The sequence below is a fragment of the Leuciscus leuciscus genome (assembly GCF_965113295.1).
Source record: "Leuciscus leuciscus genome assembly, chromosome: 2".
NCBI lineage: Eukaryota > Metazoa > Chordata > Actinopteri > Cypriniformes > Leuciscidae > Leuciscus > Leuciscus leuciscus.
The window spans coordinates 44,722,000-44,730,921 of NC_138726.1; positions in this window are offsets into that span (position 1 = coordinate 44,722,000).

The following is an 8,922-nucleotide window of genomic DNA, read 5'->3' on the forward strand; positions in this document are numbered from 1 at the left end:
TCAATTAAGTTTTTGAACTTAAATGTTGTTGGTATCTTTATTTTTCTTTATTTCTTTTACTTTTGACCATTCTGGCATTCTTGGCATTATGAAGCTTAAAGGAAAACCTCACTTTTGTTGACTTTATTTTATTACAGCCCACCAGACACCAGTGACAAAAAAAGGTATAAATATCATATCAAAATAACAAATACAATTTGTTTTGTTCTTGCTCACAAACAATAACACTAATGACTAATTTAAATGTGTGTGGGGGTGGAGGGCATTTGAGCCTTCTCTTGGAATTTTGAAGTACATTTATGCAATGTTTTGTATTTTCAAAATATATATTTTTAGCATTGACACCAATTACCAAAATAAATAAAAACAAGTGTTTTATATATATATATATATATATATATATATATATATATATATGTGTGTGTGTGTGTGTGTGTGTGTGTGTGTGTGTGTGTGTGTGTGTGTGTGTGTGTGTGTGTGTGTGTGTGTGTGTGTGTTTATTTTATATAATTTATTACCTATTTGTTTTGCTTTTTCCACACAATTGTTAGACCTTGCATTATTGCAAGGCCCAGGAAAACATATTACTGAAAAGTAATTATAATTAAATAAATGTAAATTTCACAGAATTAGTGTAATGGATGCAAGACTTTTTTCAGGCACTTTGATACATTTGTTATGACATTGTTGATAACATTGTTAAAATGTTGCCTTTTATTTTAAGTTTCATGACTGCCTGAAATCATTAATCACTGTAAAATCACAGGACATGTTAGTCACCATATATTCTCCAAATCTGGTGACAAACATGTCCCTTGACTTCTGATACCCACACGCTCGTCTAATACCATCAGATCTGACCTTGAATCCTTCATCTATCTACCTCTTCACCCATCATCTGGATTCAATTCTCTATAGCTCTTATTTTGAAAGGCCAGAGGCATGTGTGTGTCCATGCTATGTGCGTGCATGTAAGTGTGTTTGTGTGGACAGGCCTCTGATTGAGGTAGATGACAGAAATTCCTTAGGCTAAACGAAAATAAAGAGCGACTGATCATATTAAGGCAGAATTTCTTCAGAAATGCTCCCTGTGCTTGGTTTGTGTGTGCCTGTGTGAGTTTGAGTTTGCTAACGTTTTTGGAAGTAAAAAAAAAAAAAAAGGTGGATGTTAGCAGAACAATTAACATCGTTTACAGCTAAAAATGGAGTTCTGAAAAAAATGTAGAGCTTGAGTGGAGCCCTAGATCATGGACAGCAAGTCAATATATATGATAATGCAAATCGGTAATGCAAACTCATGATTTTTCTTTTCTAAATCTCTTATTTTTACAGCGACTCGACCGCTTCACGTGTGTTGAGTTGGCAGGGGGGCTTCTTGTAGATCAGTATCACCACATCGCACGTCCTGAAATATGAATCCAATTACTGGCTCCAGACCGGCCTTTACCAAGATGACTGGATAAAATACCCAAGGTTTTTACTTTAGACTCTTCATTCCCTCTCTCTCTTTTTCTTCAGTGCTCCTACAATCCGTCCACTTCTTCTGTTTTTCATTATCTTCTCACATCTCTCCTCTTTTCCCCTTACCTCTTCAACTTCTTTTTTCCTTCTTCTCCTCTGTTTGTGTCTTTGAGGTTCCTGCATGTAGACAAAGCACTCGTGTCACTCTTTCGCTGCAGAATGTTTTGGCTGCTTCGCTGAACCACAGAATATTTCGTAAATGCATTGGAGAATATGGATATGAAACATATGTTTCCAGTATAATGGAAGAAAAGCACATCTATTAAGAGACACCTGCCAGAAGAGGAGACGACTGCATTAATGGAAGCCTAAAACAGCTTCCACCATGAGTATGGAAATAAAGTATGATTCCATTAGCCTTTCAGGGTTTATATTTAACTTACATGACCATAATTTCAAGACATTGGTAAAGAACTGCCTTTCAGATCCACTTTAGAGTGAACCCACCCTGGGGTAAACTCCAGACGTTTTGTGTTAAATACAAGTCTACATTAAGTGCTCTAATTTAGAAATCTTTCCCTTTTATGGTTTAATGCTGCACCCTGATAAGTTAACCAGTAAACCACAATGGAGATGAAACCACACCAGTTTATTAAAGACAGAAAATTAGATTTTCATCCTGCTTCATAACAGCTATTCCATTTAGTATTTTGTGTGTTTCAGTTTTTAGATATGAATTAAAAAATTACATCATTTATTTTGTCTCAGTGCCACGACCAAAAGCTTCACTTGTTGTGTTGCGTAACTTATTGGTGTGAACTTTACAGATGAACTCATCTTGACTTATGGTCGGTGTGCGAGCGCATTTGTGTGAATGAGCGTGTGAGGTCATCAGCAAAGCAGCCGACAGTGGGGTTTGTAGAAGTTAATCAAAGTTCATTCCCTGACCCCTTAATGTGCTACATGTGGCGCTAAACTGTGACATCGACACACTGAGAGCATTGCGATTAAACCATCTAGTCTCCCTGCAGTTTAATGATCTTTTTAAATGACACAGAAGAAATCGTATCCTGTGAATGCATCTTAACACAAAGACAGCAGAGCGTATTTATCTTTTGTTGGACAGACAGAGAGAACCAAAAACCTGTGAACCTCTTGTTCTCAAGCTGACCTAATCAAGAAATCAATGTTCCTGCAGTGATAATAGATGCCGCCGAAACTAAAGCCAGTTACCTTACTGCATGCATGGTTGCCTGTGTTTTGTGTTAGAAGATACGTTGTAAGGAAACAAGTTTCAAACACCATATCCACAAAAAAAAAAAAAAAATGTATATATATATATATATATATATATATATATACACATACATACATACATACATACATATATATATATATAAATATTTGTATTTTTTGTATTGTATTGTATTTATATATTTCAAATGTTACAAAAATTACCAAAAATATTTATTTAAATAAAAAATCCTTTTTTTTTGTTTGTTTCTTACATTTCATATTTTGGCCATTTTAAAAAGTACAATTTGTCTTTCCCCAAAATAAATTTTCTTGATTTTGTCATTTATTTTCGTTTTGAAAAATATATTTCCTTAAGCAATTATAAGTTTATAAAATGAACATTAGCAATAACCAAGCAAATGTTTTGTAAGCTACAATGCTTAATTCTCTGTAAATGTTTGTTGAATAAATGCAGTTTATAAACCTTATGTTGCCCCGCCCCTTTTACAAGCTGCGCTCTTTCTTCCCGTTTGTATTTCCACAGTATGGAGGCAAGATTTTACGGATTTATGAATGAACGGCTCGTTTTAAAATCATACCGGTCTACTGAAATTTGTTATGACATCTGCTTCAAACATTACAATGCTCATGATAACTTTTGTGAACTCTACAATAAGTAAATCCACTTCACCAGCTAATTACTCTATGACAGATGCCATAGAAATATACAGAGCTACCGCAAAAACGGAAGTTGAAAGACAAAATTCTAAAGATGGATGTGTGCTTTGTTTCTCTGGCGAATAAGGTCTATAGGAAAAGCATTCATGCCTACACTGCAATATTATCAATCAGATTCACATTTATTTGATTTTTTTAACTGTACTTGATTTCCAGGGTGGTTTAGGTTAGCGTGACTGGGCATTTGGCTTACAGGATCCAAGAAAAGTTTTATTCCCGGTACTGTTCCCAATGACACTGGGAGCTGTCAGGCAGGGAGGTTTAAATGCTCCAACTGATTGCGATGGCCACAGAACGAGCCAGATGAGAAATGGAACCTGAGATATCTGTACTTGAGCAGGAGAAGAAAGACCAGCGGTGCACTAATTAGCTTAGCTTTCGTACTCCCGGGGCTGGAGAGAAAGAGTCAATGAAAACACAGGATGAGGGGCTTTGGTTCACTCAGCCAATTCACATTAGCAATACCTCCGCTGGGCCCGTCCAGAAAAAAGTGCCCATCCAGAAACGCGTCTGAATGTCTCAGTTAAGAAATTGCAAGCGGTTAAGAGAGGATGAATGGAAGCAAAGAGAGGTGCACACATCTGAAGTTTATTTCAGTGTAAATCTATTCCAGATAATGCTGTTGCGATTTGGAGTCCTGATGATTTAGGGGTTGTGACCTGACATGACACTCCAGCAAATGAATGAACCTGTAGACATGGGCTTTGTCCGAACGTTAGTGGCCAGTTTGTGTCCACCAAGACAAAACAGTTTGACAGATACACCACCACAAAAGAGCACTGAACTCTCATTAAACTGTCAGTGACCTTAATGTGTCATTTAGCGCGTTTTGTTGAGACTAGAGATCAAACGCATGTTTAGAAGCAGCTCAAACAGGGTGTGGTGTCCCGATGGTGTCACTTGGACAAGCTTTATTTGATAGGGAAGGCAGGAATATGTTGCTGTGATGTGCTAATTGAATTCTGGACCCTTGACAATTTTGTGACTCATCATGCAGTTTGTCAGAGACTTTAGGATCTGCAACTCTGCTACAGAGACAGTGTTCAGACTGTACTCATTCAGCTCAATTGTACCTGCAGGTAAGATGCTAAAAATGTGTAGAAAGTTATCAAACGCAATGATGAAGTGTGTCGAAAAACAAACTTTCTTCCATCTTCCATCATTTGAACAAACATATAGTTGTGCCTCAAACTCACTTTCATAACTGATGTTATATCCGTCCGCATCAAGCTCAAACAGATTCATTTAAAAAGATAATTAAGTTAATTTGGTGCCGCTAGTTCATATTACTGAAAGTTCATTGTACTTCATAGAAAAAAGTTATATGAAAGCGATTTGAATTAATATTTTTAACTGTATTAAAGCTTTTAATTTTAATTACAGTATTAAAGTATTTTAAAGTATTACAGTTAAGCTTTGTCACGATTTCAATTAAATTGCAGTTAACATGCTTGTTTGTATAAAATCCAAATTTAAAGTTCTACTAACTTAATCTTCGAGTTTGTTAACTTTGTTAATTTTGAGTTAGTTAAAATTTTGATGTAACTGATCAAGTTTTTTTTTAGTTCTGCTAACTTATTAGGATTTACAGTGTAGCATTTGAGAAATTGCACTGTTAACCATTTTCATTCAGCACAATTAATCATGTCTTAGGTAAAACATCAGTGGCATGTTAACTTTCTTAACAAGAACAGTATTTTATCTTTAACCATGACATTGTGGCCTGGTTTCACAGACAGGGTTTAGATTAAGCCATGATTAGGCCTTAGCTCAGTTAGGACATTTAAGTAGCTTTTATACATGCCTTATAAAAAAAACATTACTGGTGTGCATCTTGAGACAAAACAATGGCATTGACATATTTTAAGTATGCCAGTGTAAGTTGATTTCAGTTAAAACAGCTCAAATATGCATTTTAGTCTGGGACTAGGCTTAAGCCTCATCTGTGAAACCGTGTGTGTGTGTGTGTATCCTTCAAATAAATTTGTAAAATATTTTCATCTTTTCAATATAATTTCATCAGAATTATGCTTCTCATTGGTCAGTTTTGTTTTCCAGTGACTAACTATTGAGAGAGAAAAAATAAAATAAAGATTGATTTCCACTCAAAGTTGCAACGTAATTTGTGCCTGAAAAATAAAGCAACCCTCTTGGACCATACATCTGCAACATTTGCCCACAGATTTTGTCTTATGTGGTTTTTGACAAACTTAACGCTAAATTCTTGAAATAAAAAAGGTACAAACAGAAAGTGGAAAATAAACAAGTTGATATGAACAGACATGTCCTGAGAAGAGATTTTGTTTATTCTACAGGAACATTGCAGAACTGAGAGTGATGCAGTGAAGCAAACACTGTGACGTTTAGAGATCGAGAGCTTTTCAGCTGCATTACTTTAAAAAATATATATATTAAAATGAAATACTGCTCTAAATGGCTGGAATATTAGTATGTTTTTACTTGACTGTGCTGTAAACATTGTGTATGACAGCTCTTTTTAAATAGATTTGCGTGAAATAGTATCTCAGTTTGAGCAGCAAATAATCTGAAGCAGCAGACAAATAAAATTATGTAATGAACTGAATAATTTTCATATGGAACAAATTTGAATCCTGTGGTTATTGAAGATGATTATCACTCACTGGAACCTCATAGCATTTTCTTTTACATTGTGGTTTTAAGTTGCCCTCATCTTCTAACCAGTCGTTTTCTTCTTCTACAATATCATGGTTTTGTATTTCCTCATTCATTCAAGTGCTTTGGGCTCCAAGAATTTAAACAGCATTATTTTAAATTCTAAATGTTTATGATATGGATTTCATTCCTCATCTGTGAGTGTTTTGTTTGTTTTTTTTCTTCCTAGAACAGTGATCAATGCAATCATCCAGATCTAACCTTTAGAAAGTTGCTCCATTTCCACCCGTATGTTTATGTCAAAACTCCACCTACACCTCTTGCAAAACTCTTTGAATAACCATCATCCTGCTTTATACCTGAAAAGGAAAATGTACTTATGGGAAAGACTTGAGTGTTATTTTTATCTGGAATATCTAAGCAGTGTCAGTCCAGAGTTTATTTTAGTCTCCAACTTGACCCTGCTGTGTCAATGAATCATGCTGTGAATTTCCAATCATTATCCCTAAAAAACTGTACCAGATTGAACAGACACATAGATGGCCATTCACTGGAACGTCTGGACATGGTGTGAAGCACTCTCCAGAAAGGTCATTGTTCATAAACAAGCCAGAATGAAAGTCTGAATGCAGTCACACACAGACATGTACACTCTCTCTTGTTCTACATTCTGTTAGCCAGACCCAGAGCACAATGAGGGCTTTGTGAATTCAGACTGAAAATTAGAAAGGAAGTTAATATGGTTTGGTTTAAAGAATCAAAAAACAAAAGATGAAAGATTGAACCACTAGTATTAAAGGAACACCCCACATAAAATCTCCCTGCTTGACAGATGCTGTTCTGAATTAAATTTTGATTCTGCAAACCACATCTGACTCAGCAATCCCAAACTCCCTCAGCCAAATCAAATTTGCTGTTCAAGCTAGTCAGGTGTATGATCTTATTTAGTGTTTCTCCTAAAGAGATGTTGATCTCCTCCAATGCAAGTATACTTACCTTGGTCCAACCCCACTGAATGCCTGTTGTTTTGCAGGTTTTGGCTTGATTGTAGTTATATGACCAAACGTGGACCAAGCATGTCCTGTCATCACTCTATCTTGGTTTCTAAGCTGAAAGTTTTAAACCCCAAATCAGCTTGTAGCAATTACCCACAAATTGAAAGCGTGCATCACCGTGACTTTGTAACGATACACGTTGCTCCCAATGTTAGTGTACTTCTTTGGCAAGCCAGGGGTTGTTCCCATCACAAATTTGATGCTAAACAACCTCAAAAATGTAAAAGCATGAGCTCTCTTGCCATGAATATAGAGACTGCCAGAATGAAAAAGAAACTTATCTGAAAATGAATAACTGGATAAATCGATTTTCTCAAGAGTTGTGATACAAGAATAAGTTATGAAAAGTGTTTTGACACGTAACTCATGTCCACTTGCACTTCAAGTCTTATTTTCAATGTTTGCCTATATTGACAGACAAATATAATCTTCAAGATTTAACTATGCAGCAATTATGAGAATGTGCAATGGTCAACTTTATTATCGTAATTGTTCTGTCATCTGTAGTTAACAAAAAATCCAATCCGACCAGCTTTTGAAACCCAAATCTGCTCAGTGTCTGTATGAACTCCAGACATGTGCTTTTCCAAATGTCAGCCTTTCGAACCCAAATGTAGTCCAAATATACTTGCTGAAACTGTTTAAATATGCTTGGGACCTTTGTTTCATCCATGAAAACGTGCAAATGGAATGGGAACATCTTGAGTGCTCATCAAAAATGTTGTGGAGAAGAGGGATGGCTAGCTCAGAGCAGTCTCAGTAGTGATCACGGATGTCTCAAAGTGTTCTCCCTTGAGAACAATGAGAGAGCCCAAGAATCCTGGAAGCATCATCATGTCGTCCCAATATCTGCTCCCAGGCGTACTCACAGACATTGTGGTTGGAAATGTGGATTCCTGGGAGGGTTGGGAAAGGGGGGTGGAAAACTGAAAGGAACCCATTGTTCTGCATCAGAGCAGATAAGACGAAGAAGGTAAAGGTTGGCCCACACTAAAGGATTTTTTAAATCCTATCAGATTTTTAAAATGTGAGAGACCACAAACATAACGATTTAAAAAAAAATTATAGATTTAAGAGTTTTGTTCCTATAGTGTGTGGAGTGCCACGATGTGACCAAGACAGCACACCACACACAAACAGATTCCATTCACAAACAACCATATTCTCGACTGTGAAAATCTCTCGCGGTCAAACGTGACTTTAGAGTAAACAAACATGCTTTAATAGTGTTTGGAGTTTGGACTGCTTTTTACAGAAAATGTGTGGGAGAAAAAGGTTTGGATGAAGTCATGTTATGCTTCCGTCTTTCATCAGCTCCCTTTCTGATTTGGTATCGTATCACTTCTCAAATAAGCTTAGGCCTACTTGTATTTCAGAGAATGAACGTTGCCTACACACAAAATAACAAAAAAACATGCGCACGCCTCTCTTCCAGATGTGAGATCTAAAAATCGCAAATGTTCTTGAAATTATGTGCAGCTGAATAGTTTCAGATCCATGCCTTATAAAAACACCCTCATTAATGTCATTAACCTATAAAAGAGCACCAGTCAACGTCCAGATGCTTTAGGCTACTTGAGAAAGGCGAGCGACAAGAATTGCTTAGATTTCTAAAAACCTGGGGCCTCGTTAATAAAATGTTGCGTCGAAACCGCCCTACATTTTATCTTACAATAATTTTTCATATGTGCATACGTGTGATTTAGAGAACGAACCGGACAAAAACGTGCATACGCTTCTCTTCTAGAAGTGAAAGTTATAAATCACAATTGATCTTGAAATTGTGCGCAGCTGAATG